Source organism: Eptesicus fuscus, chromosome 8, assembly GCF_027574615.1.
Source record: "Eptesicus fuscus isolate TK198812 chromosome 8, DD_ASM_mEF_20220401, whole genome shotgun sequence".
In the NCBI taxonomy this organism is placed as follows: Eukaryota; Metazoa; Chordata; class Mammalia; order Chiroptera; family Vespertilionidae; genus Eptesicus; species Eptesicus fuscus.
This window is the reverse complement of record NC_072480.1, coordinates 36,992,699-37,016,104: the sequence shown is the minus strand read 5'-3', so window position 1 is coordinate 37,016,104 and position 23,406 is coordinate 36,992,699. Positions and strand designations below refer to the sequence as shown.

The window sequence follows — 23,406 nt, the reverse complement described above, 5'->3', positions numbered from 1 at the left end:
ATTCTGTTCTGTAAAATTAAACTAATGTGCTAGGTGATATCAAAGTTGTTTAGGCATGTAAATTCCTGACTTCTAAAATAGTCTGCTTGCTTATCAATGTCAGTTCTATTGTTAAAAACAAAAAACAGTGTTTTGTACACTACCTGTTTTTTCAAGGAACCTATTGAATAGAAGAGTTAAATAGCTTAAACAGCACAACCTTAATTTTAGCATAAAAGGTTGCAACAAATTTTTAAGTTTGAGTTAAAATGCCTGGATATTATTGAGAATATAAATAGATATAGATATAGATATAGATATAGATATAGATATAGATAGATATAGATATAGAGATATAGATATAGATTAGATATAGAGATATAGATATATATATATATATAGATGAGACTTCAGAGGCTTTGTTAACCTTAAAATTAGTGGAACTGATACTTGTAAGTCAAAAATATTTCTAGGGTAACCATGGCAGTTTTCTAGTGAAACAGAAAAAAAAAATGTTCTCTCTGAAAAGGCTTGTCTGATAACAATTTTATATCATATATTTTATCATATTGAGATATCATTTGGACACCTATTGTCACTCAAAATTTAAGTTGATACTTTATATTTTATTCCAAAATTCAGTTAATAGAACACCATGAAGAATGATATGTTCAAGAATGATGAGATATTGTTCGCTCTGAGTAAAAGTAATAGATCATTCCTAAATGAGAAAAGACAAAATTAATAGAATACATCTTGATGTATTTTATTCAGAATTGAATGTTTTTAAATATCAGCATTTATAATGACATTCCACAGAATAATGTCTTACTTAAAGGTAAAAATAAAAGATAAGAGAAACAGGCTCATTAACATATCAGAATATTTCTGGACTCATTTTATTAAAGTTCATGAAATAAACTGTACATTGGTCCTCAAAGTTAAACTTTTAGAAAAAAAAACAACAGGTATTTTTAGCTTTAATTGATTCATGCAAGTTTAATTTTGTATATGTGAAAATGTTCACGTGTTAAATAATTTTATATAATCTTATTCAAGATTGTCAATATCACAAATGTAGAAGACAGATCCATGGCAGAAAAAAATAATTTCAATAGTCATTCCAGATTATAATATTTGATGGCTTGGGTTCATTTTACTTTCTTGACTACCTATGATAAAATTTCTTTCTTTTAACACCATATTTTAATTCAGTGCTCATAGGTTGTCACAGCACTTTAGGTGAATTGGGTTGCAAAGAATGACAGGTGCATATGGTTGTACCTCCTCTGCTCCTGCACATGAAATTAACACATGACAACAGAGGGCTGTAAACAAATTACATGCCAGTGTACCTTCTTGCAGAAGACCCAGTAGCCAATATGATGGAAATAATTCATGCTTAGGAGATTCAGTGATTAGGCCAAATGGGATTGAGTAGGTATTTGAGGAGGTTGATAGTGATAAAGCAATAGTTGTTTGATTTTAGTGTATACTAAACATTTATTACAATTTCCACTTCATTTGTTTCAACCCAGGAAGTTTTTGGGCAAGTATGCCAATAAATTATCTTCTGAAATATGTATAAATATGTGGTTTATATTTATTTGGGGTTTTTTGCTCACATTGTGTGCAAAATAAAAAATGTCTTCTGAGGGCCTATTATGTTCAAGCCACAAGGGAAGATGAAGATGAGGTAAGAAAACCAATCACAAAGCTACCAGTAGTTTATAGAGAAAAACATTCCTCTGTCTAAAGCAATGAAACAGAGATGTTACAAAGCTTGCTAATAGCATATTAAAGTGCTATATTATTTTTCTGTTGCTGCTGCAACACATTACCAAACATGTTGTGGCTTAAAACAGCACAGATTTATTATCTTATAATTCTGTTGGAAATGGGTCTTACTGGGCTAAACTCAACATTTTAGTAGGGCTACATTCTTTCCTTCTGGGGAATCTAGGAAAGAATTCACCTTCTACAGTCCACACACAATCAACATTTTCTCTATCTTCAAAGCCAACACTGAGTCAAGTTCTCATATCAAATCACTCCCACCTGCTCTTTTCCTTTTTCTTCTGCTTTTCAGAAACTTTTGATTACATTGGGTCAACTTAAATAACCCAAGATAATCTTCCAATTCAGAGGACATCTGATTAGCAAACTTAATTCTCTCTGCAACCTTAATTCTCTTTAGATATGTGAGATAAAATATTCACAGTTGCATAGGATCAGAGGTTGGACCTCTGTGAGGGTTAATATTCTATCTACTTCAGGAACAATTCCTAAAATTTCAATAATGGAGAAGCTAATTAATGTTTAGGGAATACTATGTAAAAGACATAAAACTTATATCATGCTTGTTTGCATATAAGATACAGGACAAAACTATTCTAAGTCTTGAGATTACCAGGTGGTAAAATCTCTTTGGTCTATAGTATTAATTCCTATAAAAACAAGACTATCAGCTACACCATAAATTGTAAAAATAAATGTTTTATATTCATATTTTTTATTCTATCAGGTGGAAATTAATCAAATAATTATTGAGGATAGTATGTTTTTAGCACATATGTTAAGATCAGCACAAATCTTGACAGATCTCTTGCAATTTGTTCTTATCTAAGACTGTAAAATGGCATTTGTTTTTTTTATTACATGGTCCATTATTTCATTTTCATTAGTAATAGTTCAGTTCCTTTACATTCACAATGTTCAATAAAATCATAAACTCTTAGTTAATCTAAGCATAAAGATATTTTTAAAAACACAAATACTCTAGGTCAAGGAGGAACATTGCATTTTTTAAAAGGTTTGCAAACATCTACGTTTAAAAGCATCAGAGTCTGTGGCCATTTTTTATCTAATTTTAATCTGGATGTTTGGTGTCTCAGGTAGAAAAAAAATAGTTTTTATTTCATGAACACCTGAACAGACTGCAAATCTAGATGAATGACACTATTACCTGGATAGCTAATCCATTTTTCTGTAGTGACAATCTGCCCTAATATCTCAGTGGTGCTGCTTTCAAGATGTGATGTTAGGTGCCCAAATCTATTCTTTAGTCCCTAAAATGGCATTTAAAAGAAGTTATCATGAATGGCTATTTCATAAAAAAAAAAAAAATAAAAAAAAGTATAACACACAAAAAGGCAATATATTTTTGAATAATGAAATGATACACCAATGAGGTAATATTCTTATGTTAATATATGTATGATAAAAGATAAAAAGATGACTATGTTTTTCATCTCTTTTCTCCTAACTACATCTTAAGAACCTTTGATGAAAATGCCTTTAATATAACAGATATGTTCAAAAAAGGTAGGGAGCAGCAAAATTGAATTTCCATTTATTATGTCAAATCACTAATGCACTTTAGGAATCCATGTAGTATTATATAATATCACATATTCATAGCAAAGAGCTGCTAGGCAAGGAAGCTCCTTCCCACATAAATGCTAGTGCATAATTGATATAATGACAGTTGTAAATGGAATAAGATTTTAAATATATGAACACAACAAATCAAAATATTGATGGATAGGTGAAATAAAGAGGACTTGATATCACAAAGTCCCTATAGAAGTTGGCCCAGTCTTTGGCCATTAAAGTAAATTCCTGGAAGGTTAAGATCAGGTGCCTTTAATGCTGTTCTCTTCAAAAACGTATATTCTCTTTTTGTATTTTTAGTATTTGCCATAAATATTTATTATTTTATTCAATTTCATAAATATATAAGGAACCTCTCCCCCATAACTTAAGATATTATTACTTTATTTTCTGTATGCTGGTTCAGGCTTCTATATGGTATCATTTAAAACCTAAGGATGGACAAAAAGCTTCCCAGACAAGAAAAATCTAAAGGAGTTCATTAACCACTAAACCAGATCCTTTTTGTCTGTGTGAGTCCCAGTCATCAGTCTAGACCCCTGAAGCTGACCCTCACTGCTTTGCATGTACTCAGAGCTAGCCCTTACAGCTGTACATTTGCAGGACAAAGGCCAGGGCTCTCACAGCTGCTCTGGGGCCTGAATATAGTCTCCTTTCTTGCTATTAGCCTGTACCACATCCTTACCAGCAGCTAGCCTCATCCAGCTTTGTACCTGCACACCTCCAACCTGACTCCTAACACCAATCTCCACCACTGTAAACCAGTAGTTCAAGATGAATTACAGTAGCAAGGACGCCCTGCAAGCGCCAATGCACTCACTGTTGGCTGATGTGCTTGCTACTTACTTTGGCTCACATTACTACATGTATGTTTGCAATGGTGTCTGATAATATTAGCATGCCTATTTTAACAATTTGATGATGAATAGATACTCAAAATGAGAAAACATTTACATATTTCTTTTTTTAAAATATATTTTATTGATTTTTTACAGAGAGGAAGAGAGAGCGATAGAGTTAGAAACATCGATGAGGGAGAAACATCGATCAGCTGCCTCTTGCACACCCCCCACTGGGGATGTGCCCGCAACCAAGGTATATGCCCTTGACAGGAATCGAACCTGGGACCCTTGAGTCCACAGGCAGACACTCTATCCACTGAGCCAAACCGGTTTCAGCACATTTACATATTTCTAGTATCATATTTTCCTATGATCTCATAAGAAACTTAGAAATCTTCAATCGACTATACTATGCGTAAGGAAAACAAAAACCTTTTATTACTTTTCCTTCTGCAAGAGCAGGAAATCAAACACCATATGATGGTAGAATATCATATTAACTAGAATCCAGAGTATCAAGCTGGGGGAGTAAAAATCATGTTTTTGGCTGCAAACTTTTCTATACTCAGTGATAAAGCTGCATTGATGTCTGTTTGTAATAGCAATAATCCCTGCAAAATCAGTCATTAGCACAGTTAACAACTAATTTGTAGGAGTGTTAACTGCCCTTGGCTTTGCCTCAAGCTGTTAGCAAACTGGTTATTAACTGCTGGTCACAATTGATTTCTTGGGGCTCTAACAGAAATTTGATTTCAATTCAACACCCACAGAGGCTAATTTTGATTTAGTAAACAAGTAAGTCTCTTTTCTTAAGTTTAGCCTTGATACAATGTTATTCTTCTATTGTTGAATATTGTTCCATAGAAGCTATGGATTGTTCTGAAAGAAATAGGCAATCCTCAGCACTTGATGATCCTGATCAATGACCTGTATTGTAGACAGGGAGCCACTGCCAAGATAGAATATGGAAAGACAGGTGGTATCTTATAAGCAAAGGTTTCAGACAGGGTGTATTATATAACCCTATTTGTTTAATCTGTATACGAAACATCTCTTACAAAAAACTGGGCTACACTCATAGAAAGGAAGAGTAAAGATTGGTATAAAAAATATCAATAACTTAAGTTGTGCAAAGGACACCATCTTACTGGCAGAAAGTAGCAATTATTTGAAATGATTTCTCATAAAAAATGACAAAAGTGTGAAAGTATGATTACATTTGAACATCAAGAAGACAAAACTCAAAAAAATACACAACTTTAACATAGATAATGAAGACATTGAAATTGTTGAAGATATTGTTTACCTTGGTTTAGTCATAAATTCAAATGGAGACTGTAGCCAAGAAATCAAGAGAAAGAGAAGGCTGAGAGTTGGAAGAGCATGAACTGAAGAATTAGGAAAGATCACCAAGAGCAAAGATATCTTATTAGAGAAGAAGGCTAAAATCATTCACACCAACCTAGCTGGTTTGGCTCAGTGGATAGAGTGTCAGCCTGTGGACTGAAGGTCCCAAGTTCGATTCCAGTCAAGAGCACATGCCCAGGTTGTGGGCTCCATCCCCAGTGTGGGGTGTTCAGGAGGCAGCCCATCAATGACTCTCTCTCATCATTGATGTTTCTATCTATCTCTCCCTCTCCCTTCCTCTCTTAAATTAATAAATAATATATATATATATATATATATATATATTATAATTAATAAATATATATATTTCACCCGATGCACAAAATTCATGCAAGTGTAGGCCTTCACAACTCCGGCTGCCTCAGCTACTGCCTCACAGCCCCGCCTCCCACCCAGTGGTTGTTCTGGAAGGTGGTTCCTGAAGGTCATTTCTTCGATTTCTTCATTGGGCCTAAATAGTATATTAGTTCTTTATTTTTTTTTATTTTTTTTAATATATTTTATTGATTTTTTACAGAGAGGAAGGGAGAGGGATAGAGAGCTAGACACATCGATGAGAGAGAAACATCGATCAGTTGCCTCCTGCACACCTCCTACTAGGGATGTGCCCGCAACCAAGGTACATGCCCTTGACCGGAATCGAACCCGGGACCTTTCAGTCCGCAGGCCGACGCTCTATCCACTGAGCCAAACCGGTTTCGGCAAGTTCTTTATTATATAGGAGATATCTATCTATCTATCTATCTATCTATCTAGATATATAGATAGATATATAGAGATATATCTATATCTATATCTATATATATATATGTGTGTGTGTGTATATATATATATATATATATATATATATATATATATATATATATATATCATGCACACCCTTGTAGTCCCAATTATTATGTACAGATCCAAAAGTTAAATAGTGAAAAAGGCTGATAGGAAAAAAAATTATTTGCTTGAAATATGGAGGAGAGCTCTACAAAAACACTGCATATGAATAGTGTTTAAACCATTGAACTGTACAATTCATTAGACTATATGTCTGCAAATGTCTTTATTTCAACTTCAAGAAATTTAGAATTCTAGTCTGGCAGCATTGTATTCTGGCTTGCATTTTGTGTTTGTAGTGAATCATCAATTGTCAACATGATTTTTAGTCTTTGAACAGTAACATATTTTTCTGAAGTTGCTTTTAAGATTTGCTTTTTGCCTTAATTTATCAGAAGGTTTACTATAATGTGTCTACATATGAATTACTCTCTTGTTTGAGTTGTGCAAAGCTAGGATCTGTGGGTATCTTCAATCAACATATTCTTAATCATAATTTCTGCAAGTATTGTTTCTGATCTATTTTCATCTCTCCTTTTGGATCTTCAATCTATATATATAAAAGCCTAAGTGACCATTACGATAAAACAACTGGTTGCTATGATGTACACTGACCATCAGGGGGCAGACACTCAATGCAGGAGCTATCCACAAAACAACAAGAAAGCCCACTGCATGGGAGAACTTATTTGCCAATGTTATATCTGACAGGGGTTTAATCTCCAACATTTATAGGGAACTCATACAACTTAACAAAAGGAAGATAAACAATCCAATCAAAAAATGGGCAATTGACCTAAATAGTTTTCGAAAGAGGACATAAGGAAGGCCAAGAGACATATGAAAACATGCTCAAAGTCACTAATCATCCAAGAGATGCAAATCAAAACGACAATGGGGCACCATCTCACACCTGTCAGAATGGCTATCATCAACAAATTAACAAATGACAAATGCTGGTGAGGATGCAGAGAAAAAGGAACCCTCGTGCACTGCTGGTGGGAATGCAGACTGGTGCAGCCACTGTGGAGAACAGTATGGCATTTCCTCAAGAAACTAAAAATGGAACTCCCATTTGACCCAGTGTTTCTACTTCTAGGAATATATCCCAAGAAACTAGAAAGACCAATCAGAAAGGATATATGGTATGTTCCTTCCTATGTTCATAGCAGAACAACTTACCATAGCTGAGATTTGGAAACAGCCTAAGTGCCCATCAGCAGATGAGTGGATTAGAAAACTGTGGTACATCTACACTATGGAATACTACGCTGCTATAAAAAAAGAAGGAAATCTTACCATTTGCATCAGCATGGATGGAACTGGAGAGCATTATGCTAAGTGAAATAAGCCAGTCAGAGAAAGATAAATATCACATGATCTCACTCATTTGTGGAATATAATGAACAACATAAACTGATGAACAAAAACAGATCCAGAGATAGAGAAGCATCAATGGAACCATCAAACCTCAGAGGGAAGGTAAGGGAGGGTGTGATAAGGGGGAGAGATCAACCAAAGGACTTGTATGCATGCATATAAGCGTAACCAATGGACACAGACAACAGGGGGATGAGGGCATGAGTGGGGGAGCTTGGGGGTGCTATGGGGGATAAGGACACATATGTAATACCTTAATCAATAAAGAAAGAAAAAAGGAGTAAAACATGTAAATGCATTGGCCTACATGTGCAGGTTAGTGATAAATAATAATATATACATGTTCATTTTATTTTAGGTACTTCCTTGCTAGTTAGATTTGGAATTAACACAATTTACTGCTTGTCCCATTCTTCAGAAGTATTATTTTACTTCATGCTCTGATAGTGCAGAACACGTGATAACTATGGCAGTTATCACAAATTAATGCAGTGTCTTGGGGGGATGTTATTAGTTAGCAAGTTAATAAAATTAAAATTGTGAAGAAGGTATTAAAACATTCAGTTAGTGACATCTAGGTAAATGTTAGAATATATTTATAACTAGACGAAAAGTAAATATATGACTTATTTTTCAAATTATAATTAGTATTATTATTTTGCTGGTGGTGAAAACATAGAATGTCATTTTATGCCTTTTACACATATCTAAATATATAAAGAATTAGGCTATTCATCTTATACTAAGGAGTGTGTCTCTATTTGAGTAACATTTAACTCACTATTTTTGGTTTACACAGATATCTTACTCTTCAGATAAACTCAATTCCTAAATTGCAGAAGCCATGCATTTTAAACTGGGTTGTTGTGATCAGGAAAATATGCATCATTAATTATAGAAGCATACTTCTGGCATGTAAAATGTGAGAGAGCCACAATATCCTATCTTCTCTAAAGTTTGAATTAAAGGTATGTTCTGTGATCATAATTTAACGGCAGCATGCAAATGCGTGCTTTTTAATTCAGTATGTCACTTTAATTTTATTAATTTTTACATTGCTAGTATTCCTATTCTTTCAGATAGTAAAGCTGTATAAGCTCCTTTATTTTTTGCCTGAGGCAAAGTGCTCGTATTTGATTTATCTTCTTTACTTGTCTTTCTTTTAACAATATGAAGTTTTTTTCTCAAACAAGTACAATGCTGAGTGTGACCCCACAGGGAAATAGTTTTCTTTTTAAGGAATGTGTACAAAGTACTTAATAAGTCGTTTCATGCTTTACTGTATATTATATTTTTAGTGACTACAGTTAAACTTTTTTGGTCTCCAGATGCCAACATTTTAATAAAAACAAGACATTTTCAACCAAATGTCAGAAACAAAGTGATCAAAGGGCTGTGGGAGCAGTTTGGCAACAGTCTGCGCTTTGAATTTCCTATTCACTTTCCAAAACATTCACTTAAAACGCATTTATTGAAGCTGAACTGCCTTTATCAGCCTGATCAGAGCTCCATAAAGAACATGCATGATTCAACTGCCTTCCCAAGCTTTAAAAAATATAACTTTGATATATGCCTCACAAGTGCAGTACAATAGTTTTCATGCTCACGTTTGTTAAGATTTAGCGCAGCCATTAAAGAACAGAAGGGCTCTTTGGTGGCAATCCTCAGACACACCAAATATCCCAAAGCAAAACCTTCTACAAATCAGAGATTAAGGTACTGACAAAAATTTCCACTTGATTGCAGTTTTCCCCTTTAAACCTTATATCAGGAGTGACTATCTTTTCGATCAAATCTCTCAGGGAGGTGAATAGATAGGTTTTTCTTCTCGGAGGAAAATATCAACTGAAAGATAAAAAGTGACATTTTATGTGCCTTGTCCAAGAGTCAGTCGATTGATTTAAAAAATGGTGTGTGAGCCTGACCTATACATGAAGTTTGTGGCATGTCTCTTGTCAAGTATTGATCACTTAAGACTTCACTGTTTGCCTACTGCAATGTAGCTAATAATCTCTTTTTATTTAGTTTGTGGCTTTGAATTCTTATCATGGCTTTACTGATTTCTCTGGGACCTATTAGATCTTGCTTTTGCTGTGCAAATGGCTATGGAAATTAAGCTTGCTGAAGCACTTTTCCTGGGCAAACATGCTTTGTTTTCCATCAGCTCATGTGTCAAGTGGTTTGCATGCAGATAGGGCACATTTGGAAGCAGTAGGTGCCATCAATCTTCATGACTTTGCTCTACACACCATTTCACCTCTACCTGTTTCAGTGGGAGATTGTAAAGGATGGCTGAGCAATCAAGCTATTCCCCTTGACTGACACCAGGTATTTCTGTCTAACTTACCTTAGCACTTTGGGGCCAATCCTGGATGCTTAGAAACATTGGATTCTGGTGATGCGGTCCAATGTTTTCCACATTTTGACATGTTTATCAATTCTGTTAACTTTCAAAATTTTATTTTTGAACCTCATCCAAATAACAAAAGCAAAACAAAATTTTCTTTGTTAATTTGTTTCCCCTACTCATATTATCGTCCAAAATTTTGTAAATGGTTAGTATAATGACTGTTTTACTTCCTGCATGATTTCATGGAGTTATCTGTCATGGGACAAAGACGAGACAAGAAGTTACAAAAAGTGAGTCATATTTAGGAAGGATGTTATACTTTAATTTGTTTTTATTCAAATGTGATTTGTAATAAATAACAAAATTTAATGTTTTCAAGGAAGTAGTTGATATAAATTGAGGAAATTATAATATGTGTAAAAGTAAATATAAACAATATGTATAATATTCTTTGTGTGTATACATGTATGTTTTTCTATATATGTGTATGCAAATAGAGATGTTCTATCTTATCATATGTCAAGGTTAGTAAATTGATCAATAGTGTTCAGAATTATACATTACCATTTAGTGTATCTATTACTCTCAATTCATAGCTAAAAATATTCAACAGCAATCTTAAATTATATTGAATATATAGTAGCCTCCGGTTTTCATTTTTTATTAAAATGATATTGGTATCAAAATGAATCTTAAAGTAACTCCTATAGATAAGGTAAGAAAGCAGTGTATTTACATTTTAATTTGAAGTCACATTTAATAATCATTGGCATTTGCTAACAGTTGTTTTTTGTTGTTGTTGTTGTTGTTTTTTTTGTTTTTTGTTAATCCTCACCCGAGGATATTTTGAGAGAGAAAGAAAGAGAGAAACATTGATGTGAGAGAGACACATGGATTGGATTGCTTCCGGCACATGCCCCGACCCGGATGGTACTTGCCCAGGTACTTGCCCTTGACCAGGAATCAAACCCAGGACCATCCAGTGTGTGGTTGATCTCTGAGTGGCCAGGGACTAACTGAGTTTTGATGTAAACATAAGGACCATGTTATATATGATACATAAGAATAGGAATAATGAAGAAGGTAAAATTTACTGTAACAGCTGCACATAGTAGCTTATTTCTTTTAATCAACACTGAAAGAGAAATATTCAAATGCTTCCCAAATTACAGCAGAATCCTTTAGTACTCCATATGTTCTAAGGCTTTGGTTTATAAGTAAATATATGTTGAATATTCCATGAAAACCTGTCTAAGAGTCTTAATTTTGAATTGATTACAATGTTATAATTGTGAATAACTGTGTGTGTGTGTGTGTGTGTGTGTGTGTATAGACTCATTAATGAAAATACATAATTCATGATGCTCACTTATTGAAAATAAGAATTGCCAGTTAAAATATTTTATAATAAACTTTAAAGAATTATATCACTTACTTAAATTAATGTTTAATTAATAAAAATGATAGTCCTTGCTGTTAAAAATTTAAACACTCTCAGAATATATAACTATTTCTCATTATCCTATCTAATAAAGACAGAATATGCAAATTGACCATCACTTCACAACAAAGATGGCGGTGCCCACAGCCAATAAGGAGGGAATATGCAAATTGACATGACAAAGATGGTAGTGGCCAGGCGTTCCACCCCACCCTGGCTGCTCTGGGCCTCTGGGCAGCGCTCAAAGGTGGAAGGTGGCTCCTGGCAGGAGTTAAGGCAGAAGGCGGCAGCCAGAGCAAAGGCCCGGGTCCCAGGTGCCAGCAGCCAGGGGAAGGAAGGCCTATTCTTGCACGAATCTTTGTATATTGGGCCTCTAGTAGTATATAATACTAGAGGCCCAGTGCATGATTTAATCATGCACGTGTAGGGTCCCCTACACACTTTCGCTTTCGATCACGGGGGAGCTGGGTGCCTGTCCGCTGGTGCCTGAGCGGACAGGCACCCAGCTCCCACACTTTTGCTTTTGATCGCTGGTGCACCAGGCCTTTCAGAAGCCTCTGGCGCAGCGAAGGCTTCTGAAAGGCCTGGTGCCTGAGTGGACAGGCACCCAGCTCCCACGCTTTTGCTTTCGATCGCAGGGGATCCGGGTATCTGTCCGCTGGTGCACCAGGCCTTTCAGAAGCCTGAGTGGACAGGCACCCAGCTCCCCCACTTTTGATGGTCCGCGGTGGGATGTGAGCTCGCTGCCCCAGAGGCCCCTTCTGTGCCGCAGTACAGCCATGGCACAGATGCTGAGCTCGAGCTGCCACTGGTGACGCGAGCTCAGCATCCCGCCGGCCCAATCAGCCACCCCAGCCACCCCGAGTCCCGCCCCCCGCGCCTCCTGGCCAATCGTGGGCATAGTGAAGGTATGGTCAATTTGCATATTTGTCTATTATTAGGTAGGATTATAACTTTCCCTATGTTTTCTGAATAGTTTGATTCTTTTTTAAAAGGTATTTTTATTTATTTGAGAGAGGAAGGGAGAAGGAGAAAGAAATAGAAATATCAATGATGAGAGAGAAACATTGACTGGCTGCCTCCAACATGCTCACACTGGGGATTGAGTCTACAACCCTGGTAATGTGCCTGACTGGGAACGGAACTATGATCTCCTGGGTTCATAGATCAACCACTGAGCCATGCCCAGGTGAGCTCATTCTTAATATATTTAAATTAATAAATATTTACTATGAATAGTTAAATATTTAAATATATTTTTAATTCTATTTACCCTTCACATATTCCTTTATTAATAATTATACATTTAAATTATATCTGTTATCAACTCTTTCCTTTGAGGATTGCTTTTCCTCCTCACCTCACACTGAGTCTGATCATGTAGTAACACCAGGGAGCAGTCATAATGCTCACACAACCTAGACATAGTTGATTAGTCCAGGGATAGGCAGTAGGTATTAGCTGAACAATCAAAGTTATTCTCTGGAACTTTGTTAGGAGGTAAGCGATAGTAAAATATTTTTTTGTGTGTGTGAAAGAATTAACTCCTACTGCATTCATGTACTTATGGAAGTATCTGGCATACAGTAAGTGCTCGATAAATTCCAGTTATTATTATTAGTAGTAATAGTGGCAGATTTAGAGAATAGGACTGTCAAAATCTTGGTTTTAATAATCAAATGCCAGCCTCGTAAGCAGCATGTAAATATTTCCTCATATCCTGCATGGAAAGGCAAAAAAAACAAACAAAAAAAACAGTATAGGATTTAATTGTCAAAATTATTGGCTCCAAAACTGTTAAATTTCAAAACCAAAGCTGATGTGCTATGTGAGGGTCAGGACCCTGGTTGGGACATAATGGGACCTTGACAGATGGTATAGGATTACCTGGTTTGATTCCCTGGAACATCTTGTATATACTGGTTCCTCTGAATCTACTGGTGCTACAGAAATGGCCCACTCCTCCATTATCATTCCTTTCTATCTGAGAAATTAGAGTTCTCTTCACTGAAAGACAGCACAGCCCCTCCCCAATCAGGATTTGTGACCACTTTTCATAGGTCTATAACTAGAGTTAAGTTAAACATTTCCTGATGAAAACATGCTGGACCTTATAAGAAAAAAAGGGACTTAAACCAAAAGTATCTGTAATATTGAGCTAGTATGTACCACCAGAAAATAGTGAGTGCGAGGAACTAAATTTTGAAGTTTCTTTATCCAGGAAGAATTTATTGATTTCAGAGCACTGACCTGGAATACAAGATTTAACATGTATGAAAGGACCTGAGGACATGGTACAGACTTGCTACTAGGATAAGGTGACCAGATTTTAACATTGGTAAAGCGGGACACCATTGACTGGGGGGGGAGGAGGGGGGAGGTTCTTGATTAAAAATTTGGTCTATATGGAGCAACAAAAATTTTCATAGAACGCAAAAATAGTATTGTAATATATTTTTTTAAATTTCAACATAAGTACAATTTACAAATATAATAAATAAATAAAATTATGTATAGTATTATTTTATTCTTTGGCATATTTCTCATTTGAGTGAATTTTTTTTTAGTAGATTGCTGTCGTTGTTTAAAAGGTCATGAAATTTTTCACAAGAATTTGTTAAATCATATTTCACACATAAAATGGCTTTCAAAGTCTCAACACTTAATTGTGATTTTTCTGATGTCCACACTTTATTTACCGTAGAAAAAACACGTTCACTCGCAGCATTAGTTCCTGGTAAGGACAGCGCACATTCCACAATTTTTAGTGCATTATTTATCCTGGCTAAGTAGCCATATGGCCGCAGAAAACTGTATATTCCCTTCCCGTTCTCCCGCCATTCCCTAGCTTGTCGTGCATTCTTTCCAAAAATCGGGACTTTTTATAAACGCCGCAGGATGCAGGACAAATTGTTAAAAATCGGGACTGTCCCGCCAAAAGCGGGACATCTGGCCACCTTATACTAGGATGACTTATAGAAACATGGTAAAAGCCATGGTCTGCTTTAAGTGACATTGAAATGTCAGAATTGCCATCACATATAATGAAAGGAGGACTAAAATACCCAGAAATTGGGCTTTCTTGGGTTACTAGTCTATGTAAGGAGCTAAATATTGTAAGGTTATTATACTGCAATATAATATACCATTTACCATGTTTTTCAGGAATATGCTAGCGAGAGGGGCACCGGCATCACCAAACGTTTGATGGTATCTCACCATGTAGGCTACTACTGACTATATGAGAGACAATTGTGGAGGTAGGCTTACTGGTAACAATTAGAGTGATAGGACTCTAAAACATTGGCCCTATTTTACTGACAAATCAAGTAGATACAATTATTGTGATATATGGCAAGGTCAAAAGGAGTCTAACCTGAAGATAGTATAAGAAATAGCACCTGGAGATCAACCAAAGGACTTGTATGCATGCATATGAGCAAAACCAATGTGCACAGACAGTAGGGGGGTGAGGGCTTGTGCTTGGGGGAGGGGGAGGGGAAGAGGGGAGAGGCTAATGGGGGGAAAAAGGAGACTTATGTAATACTTTAAACTTTAAACAATAAAGAATTTAAATAAAAAAAGAAAAAGAAACAAAAAACATATCATATAAGTAAATTCCCAGAGGGAAAAAAGAGATAGCACCTGTAGTTATAGAAAAATAACACCCCATGGAAAAATAAGTGGGCACCTACAAGAATTCTACTCATTGTTTTAACATTCAATGAAAGGACATTGGATGATGGAGACTGAAAGATGTCACCCTAATAAAATCATCACCTCTTTCCTAGATTTTGGGACCTAGACTATTTGTGGATGAAGATTATTTAAGAGTTTGAATCTCGGGAGAAAGAACCCTGCAACACCAATTCAAATTCAAATTATAACTGTGTCAAATATTTGAGAACTCTTGGACGACTCAGGACCAAATTTCTTTAATAACTAAAAATGTGGAGAATCATAGCCAGTTGTGGCTCAGTTGATTGAGTGTTGTCCCATGCACCAGGAGGTCACCATTTTGATATGATTCCTATTCAGGGCACATGCTGGGTTGCATGATCGATCCCCAGTAGGGAGGGTGCTGAAGGTAGCAGATCAATGTTTCTCTCTCATTGCCCTTCCACCTCTCTCTCCCACTCCCTTCCTCTCTTTGAAATATGTTAAGAAACAAAACATAAAACATGGAGAATCATAATGCCAACCTTATTAGAATGGGCACATATGGAGTACAAGTAATAAATGCAATTGTGTCCAAGGTTGAACTCCATTAGTTCTGTAATGTAATTAGTGGTCATTTTCCTGGTCTACAAATTTATAATTGGAATAGACATAATTGGTAGTTGGCACAAGGTCCTTGGCCTATGGGATTAGAGTTATCTTCATGGCAAAGGAAATTGGAAGAAGCCTGAATAATTTCTTCCCTCCGCCCTAACCAAAAGAGTATATTTAAAAACAAAACAAACAAAAGCACTATCTTTTTCTGATATTATATTGCTAAGGATATAAAGGATGCAAGGATTATACTTTTGTTCATATCTCCATCTCATGCTAGAGTCAGATTTTGAAAAATGACAGATTACCATAAAAGCAAACACACACACACACACACACACACACACACACACACACACAAACACACAGCATCCCTGATTGCAGTCACCATGCCAGATAAGGTGTCTTTGCTAGAGAAGATTAACACAGCCTTGGGTATATGGTATGTAGCCATTTATTTGTTGAATGTATGTTGTTTGTTACCCCTCCCCCATTAGCATAAAAGAGGATCAGAAGCATTTCATGCTCACATGAAATGAGCAGCACTGTATATTGTACATTAACACCAAGGGCATGCTAACTCTTTCACCCTTTGTATAATCCAGTCCAAAAATGATCTGCACTGCTTGGTCATCCCTCAGAATATCACATTGACCCTTTCTATTGTTGACACCTGATAATCAGAGCAAATGAAGAAGACCAACTATGATACAAGCCTCGGAGGGTAGGAGATAAAGCCTATACAGATTTGCCTACAAAATCAGTAAAAATTTTAAGAGACCAATGATCAGGGACTTGTTAAGACATTCCTTTAAAGGAAGCATTAGCATATTTGCACCTCTCACCATGAAGCGAGAACACAATGCCTGGTAGATCTGGTCAGGTACTGGAGATAGCATGTTCCACAGCTGGGAATATTGTTCCATATCATATATTGGGTGATTTGAAAAGCCTTAGAATTGTGTGGAATCCAGAGGAGGAAAGGACTCTGCCTCAGCTACAGGCAAGTCAAAACAGCTCCTATGCTTGAGCCCTAAATTCCAACAGACAAAATGTTATCTATACTAATAAAAGAGTAATATGCTAATTAGACTGGATGTCCTTCCAGACAAAGCCATGGTGGCGGGGCCAAGGCAGAGGCAGTTAGAAAGATAAGGCTGGCAGGGGAGGGAAGTTAGGGGGATCAGGCTGGCAGGGGAGGGCAGTTAGGGGGATCAGGACAGTGGGGGAGAGCAGTTATGGGGATCAGGTTGGCAGGGGAGAGCAGTTAGGGGGATCAGGCTGGCAGGGGAGGGCAGTTAAGGGGATAAGACCAGCAGGCAGGCAAGCGATTAGGAGCCAACGGTCCCAGATTGCAAGAGGGATGTCCGACTGCTGGTTTAGGCCTGATCCCACAGGGCTCGGGCCTAAACCAGCAGTTGGACATCACCTGAGGGGTCCCGTATTAGAGAGGGTGCAGGCCAGGCTGAGGGACATCCCCTCCCATGCACGAATTTCATGCACTGGGCCTCTAGTCCTATCTAATAATAGACAAATATGCAAATTGACCACACCTCCGACACACTCACAAGCCACGCCCACCATCCAATCAGAGCGAGTATGCAAATTAACCCAAACCAAGATGGCTACAGCCACAGAGAGCAAGGTTTCCTAGGTAACAGAGGAAGCCAAGCTTTCCGCCTGCCCTTGCCAGGCCTAAGCCTCCACTCAAGCTACAAAGTTTCAATTATAGAAGGTAAACAAATTCAAACAAATGGCGGCAGAATGGAGCTTGAGAGAGCAGGCCAGGGTTGCCGCCGGCAACAGGGGAAGCAAAACTTTTCACACACCCTGGCCGGGCCCACCCGCTTAAGGCAACAAAGTTTCAATTATAACCCCAACACAAATGGCTGCCGGCCGGCCTCAGAGGGAGCCCCAGGCTTGGCTCTGCTCCAGGCTACAAAGTTTCAATTGTAGAAGGAAAATAAATTCCAGATACCAGGGCCTCCGCTTGTGTCGCCAGGGGGCGTGGCCGGCCTGAAAACCACCACAGGCCCCTCACTCAGGCTGCCCCATGTCCCAAGGGAACCCCACCCTGATCAGGGACACCCTTCAGGGCAAACCAGCTGGCCCCCACCCCTGTACCAGGCCTGTATCCTATCTAATAAAAGAGTAATATGCAGATTGATCATCACTGCAACACACAATATAGCTGCCCCCATGTGGTCAAAGATCCTGCCCCCATGTGGACACAAGATGGCCTCCACAAGATGGCCAGCAGGAGAGGGCAGTTGGGAGGCAGCCGGCCTGCAAGGGAGGGCAGTTGAGAGGGACCAGGCCTGCAAGGGAGGGCAGTTGGAGGTGATCAACCCTTCAGGAGAGGGCAGTTAGGGGTGACCAGGCCGGCAGAGGAGGGAAGTTGGGGGCAAACAGGCTGGCAGCAGAATGGTTAGGGGGTGATCAGGCTGGCAGGCAGAAGCGGTTAGGGACAATCAGGAAGGCAGGCAGGCAAGCAGTTGGGAGCCAGCAGTCCTGGATTGTGAGAGGGATGTCCGACTGCCCGTTTAGGCAGTCGGACATCCCTCGAGGGGTCCCAGATTGGAGAGGGTACAGGCTGGGCTGAGGGACAACCCCCCCTCCATGCACGAATTTCGTGCACCGGGCCTCTAGTTCTATTTAATAAAAGGCTAATATGCAAATCAACCAGACAGCCAAACAACCGGTCGCTATGATGCACACTGACCACCAGGGGGCAGACACTCAACCAGAAGCTGGGCTCATGGCTGGCTAGTGCAGCGGTGGTGGCAGGAGCCTTTCCCGCCTCTGCAGCAGTGCTAAGAACATCTGACTGCCGGCTTAGGCCTGCTCCACGTGAGACATCCCCTGAGGGCTCCTGGACTGCAAGAGGGTGCAGGCTGGGCTGAGGGACCCCCTGGAGTGCACGAATCTCACGCACCAGGCCTCTAGTTAGAGATATAGGTGATAGACAATATTCTGTGTGGAGTTCATCAGCAACTTTGATGGGAAAACCAAACCTAGGAGGGCTGCTTGGCAGACAATCTCCAGCTGTCAGCTTCTTGACAGATGCATCTTTCTGGAGCTACTTCTACCAAGGGCACATTCTTCTTAGAGCACCCATGTCAAAAGCTGGATTGATGTAGAGCTGCAACCCAGGACGTTTCTGAAGAAGTTGGTCAAGGTTGCCCTTAGCCATGCATTGCAGCACAACTTTTCCATTTGAGTTGGCTTCATTAAGAATGCCATTGACAATAATTTTGTGGGCATTTTTCTTTTATTTTAATGCAGTTGATTACTTTAACCCTTTGCACTCGCTTGCTTTTTTCTCAATTCCTTTATTCTAATGCTAACCGTGTCGAGTCACACTCGACATCCGAGTGCAAAAGGTTAATTGATATTAAGCCAAATTTTTTGAAAAATCAAGATTATTTTATAACAAGCCCTATCCTATTAATTGGGAATAAACACAAAGCTGAATTTTTGTTTGCTAATATTTTAAGATAGTTGACAAATTGTTAAATTGACCTAATTATCTTTCTGTCCTTAGGTCTGATTTTTTTTTTAATTGATAAAGAGAGTTTGAAGAATTCTCTCTTTTTTCTGTTCTAGTGAAGAGTGTGCTATTTTATTGTAATCATATTATTTATATTATTATTAATAAAATAATAATAAAAGTATTTACAATTACAGTTGGTCTTTTATTGGTCATTAAATGTTTATCATAATTCACTGAAAAGCCATCCTGATCTGAGGTCTTCCTTGTAATATTTCAATTACTAGTTTCATTTGTATATTATTTCTGCTACCTGTTTTTTCTTTAGTTAATTTGGCAAAAAATTTATCCATTACATTTAAGAATTCAAATGCATTTATACTTTATTATAATTCTTATATTTCAATGTATATTTTTTATTTATAATTCTTTCATTTTTTTCATTGGTTTACATTTTATTTTTTTAATCTTCATTTTTGAAAATATTACATATGTCCCTATTTTTCCCCCACTGACACCTTCTAGCCCATCCTTGGCCTCCACTCCAGGCCTTCACTACACTATTTTCTGTGTCCATGTGTTATGCATATATGCATACAAGTTCTTGATCTTTTCCCCCTCACCCACTCACCCTGCCTTCCCTCTGAGTTCGCTGATGTTGGTCTGCAGTACTATTTAAAAAAACAGCCCAAGTGCCCCTTAAAAAAGCAGTGGTACATTTAAACAATGGAATACCGCACAGCTATAAAAAAGAAAGAACTCTTACCATTTTCAACAGCATGGATGGACTTGGAGAGTATTATGCTAAGCCAGTCAGAGAAAGATAAGAATAACATGATCTCACTCATATGTGGAATCTAATGAACAAAATAAATTGTTAAATAAAATAGAACCAGAGACATAGTAGCATGGAACAGACTGACCAATTTCAGAGGGAAGATGGGGATGGGGGAGTGGAAGGGGAGTGATTAACTGGGAACATATATGCATATGTGAGAAACCCATGGACAGAGACAATAGAGTGGTGAAGGCCTGGGAGGAGCAGATATGGGGTAGAGGGAGTCAATGGGGAAGAAACACACAAACAAAAAAAAGGGGACATCTGTAATATTTCAACAATAAAGATAAATTAAAAAATAAAAATAATTAAAAAAAACAGTATCTCCATATCTGCTTATTTTATTAGTTTTGTCAAAGAACAAATTGTCTTTTTTATTGGGTCTATTGTGTTTGATTTCTCATTTATTTTTCATGTCTATGAGTATTTTTTGCTTAATTCTTTCACCTTTTTCACCCAGTCCTGCAACCCCTGTCCCCTCTGACAGCTATCCTTTACATTTTATACCCATTTATTTTGCTGTGCTTTTTTAAAAAAGTAACCCCTTGAGAGTAATGCATAGCTTGATAATTTCCTTTCTTCCTTCCTGCAGTAGTATTAGCCTTGAAACTATATATAATGTCCCTCTAAAATTTGTGTATGCTTTAGGTCAGTCCATTATAATTCTAATATGCAGTTTTTTGCTTTAGTGTATTTCAAAATATTGTTAATATTCTTTTTATAAATCTTTGTTGTTGAGAGTATTATAGATACTCCCACTTTGCCCCCCACCCCCCTTGCCCCTGTGAGAACCACATCAGGGTTGCCAGATAGCCAAGGCCACTCAGAGTGTGAAAGGCCACTCTGCGCCTAGGCTAAGACACCATAAGCAGGTGCAAGGACACAAGCACACCAATCCCACAGTACACTGCACATGCATGCCCTTCTGTAGCCAAAATATGATTGATGTAACTATTGGCATGAAGCAGTATTTGTCTCTGGAATAACATACAAGTTACTGACCAGCTCATCTGCTGGAGTGTGAAGAAGTGGGCTAGAGTGTAAAGAAGAAGGAGCTTGAGAGATGGAGCTGAGAGCTGGTACTGCTACAATGTAAGGCTAAGATATCATAGAGAGCTCAGATATAGTTGCCATGTAACCAGCCAGTGTGCTGGACAGAGGAGTGTGCTAGAGAGGTGGCTGGCACAGAGGATGTAGCTACGGGAGCCACGGGAGACAGGAGAAGCTGCTGAGGCTGAGCGTGCAGGTGCCATTACTAAGATTAGGCGGTGAGTCTAGGGGGCAGCGTGCAGCTGCTCAGATAATAACTGTGGGTACAGAGGCTATGAAGACTGCTACTACTGTGTGAGAAAGATATATGTATTTACCAGCCTGTGTACGGCTGTCTGTATATGGGACTTTGCTGTGAGGATTTGTATGTCTAATGGCTTATGGCCACTGGCTTCTGCAATAAAGACTCATTCTTATAGACCTACAACTTCTCATGGCTTCTCCGTCTACTACCCAGTGTCCTAGAAGGTCCAGCCCCAGGCAGAGGGGCTTGGACCCAACACCTGTAACTAGTGAACAGAGATTAAAGGAGGAACTTGGACTAAGTTCCCAGTAGTTAGTGTAGCGAGTAGGGTTCGGGAAGGAACCTGTCCTGGTGTAGTCAGGAAGAATTTAGAAGAATATATGGACTCGGCTCAACTCAGAGCAGCAGTGCTCATGCAGAGCTCTGACAGCCCCTAAACTATTAACTTACAAAAAATTAAAATAGTTAGGGACAAATGATTAATTAAGAAAGAGACAGATTTTTCTATTTTTCCAAAAGCCTTAGGAAAAAATAAATGGAAGTTTTTCTTTTCATGAGGATATGTGTTTTGTTTTGTTTTTATTTTGTGCTCGATAGGCACATAACAAAATAAAGTGATTCTTTTAGCTCTAGGCTAGAATCTTAATGTCTAAATACTTTATGGAGGTATTAATATATCAGCAGCATTAGTGTGTAAGCATTGTTAATCAGTTTATCATAGTGGTTCCTTTTTATATACTTTCATCATTCTCCATGTGAAAATTTAAGGTGTATTGATATAAATATTTGTATTTCTTTTTTGCCTACCTCAGGGGGATAGTACTTTAATCCAGTATCAGTTTATTTTACCAAAAGCTTAGTAAGTTTTAAAGTGGCATGGCTTCCTGAAATCTCAAATATGTAAAAGCTATCAATTATTGGCTTTATTTTTTTTTCAGTTAATGTGATATAATGCAAGACAAAATTATAAATATAAAATTAGAATAATTTTAATAATAATATCCTTGAGACATAAATTATAGAAAGGAGAATATGATAAGGCTTCTGCTTACAATAAGCATGCGGTTTTGCTTATTGTGTGCAAACACACTTAAAATCGAAGACATCGAAACAATCATTTGAATGGCATAGAGAGATTAGTATGGGCACACGTGGGTGAAAAACAAAATACAAGAAGCAAAGCAAGAAATGTGACTGTTTTGCTTTGAGAATAGCATCAGGAAAATATAGTTAGGCTTTTGAAGATGTAGTGTGAGACATCTTTATTCTAGTCAATTTTAATCAAGAATTTGCAAGTTTTGATGATGTTTAAAATTTAAAATTCATTATATAAGCATCTAAACAGTATATAATTTTAATTCTTAAAAAGCTTATTTGTTCTAAATGCTAGCTATGCCAGTGCCTCACTGCCTCATTTAAGAAACTAATTCTATCTTTGGTAATGCGTTTACAGAAAAGCTTGTGATAAACTTACCTCCTTATAAGACAGATGGCCCGATTGTTTACACAGGGTGGGGCAAAGTAGATTTACAGTTGTGAGTACTAGAAACTGAGTTTATTCTTATATTATTATTTATTAATTATTGTATTATTTTCCATCGAACAACAGTAAACCTACTTTTATAAACCTGTACATATGGGGTGGGGATTGAGATTAAATATTTGAATTTTTAAAGTACAGCTATTGTTAATTTGTTCTGAAAAGTAAGTGCTCCATTTTTTTAGTTTGGTGTTTTAAGGGAGTGCATAGAATATGGGTGAAATGATTAAAATATCAAAATCATTAACACACTAGTGGGGTGAGAGCATGAGTGGGATGTGGGGGCAATGGGAGGATAAGGACACATATGTAATACCTCAATCAATAAAGAGAGAGAGAGAGAGAGAAAAGA

The 23,406-nt window shown here is 37.5% G+C and overlaps 1 long non-coding RNA gene across 1 annotated transcript; it reads right to left on the bottom strand.

Annotated features, from left to right (window-relative positions):
* Positions 1-2,983: 2,983 nt before the first annotated feature.
* LOC129149947 (uncharacterized) lies at positions 2,984-21,281 on the bottom strand. The gene is made up of 3 exons (XR_008556744.1): positions 21,223-21,281; positions 20,149-20,239; positions 2,984-3,047 (listed from the first exon to the last, which is right to left on the bottom strand). It is a non-coding gene; the product is annotated as an uncharacterized LOC129149947 (long non-coding RNA).
* Between the last annotated feature and the right edge of the window lie 2,125 nt (positions 21,282-23,406).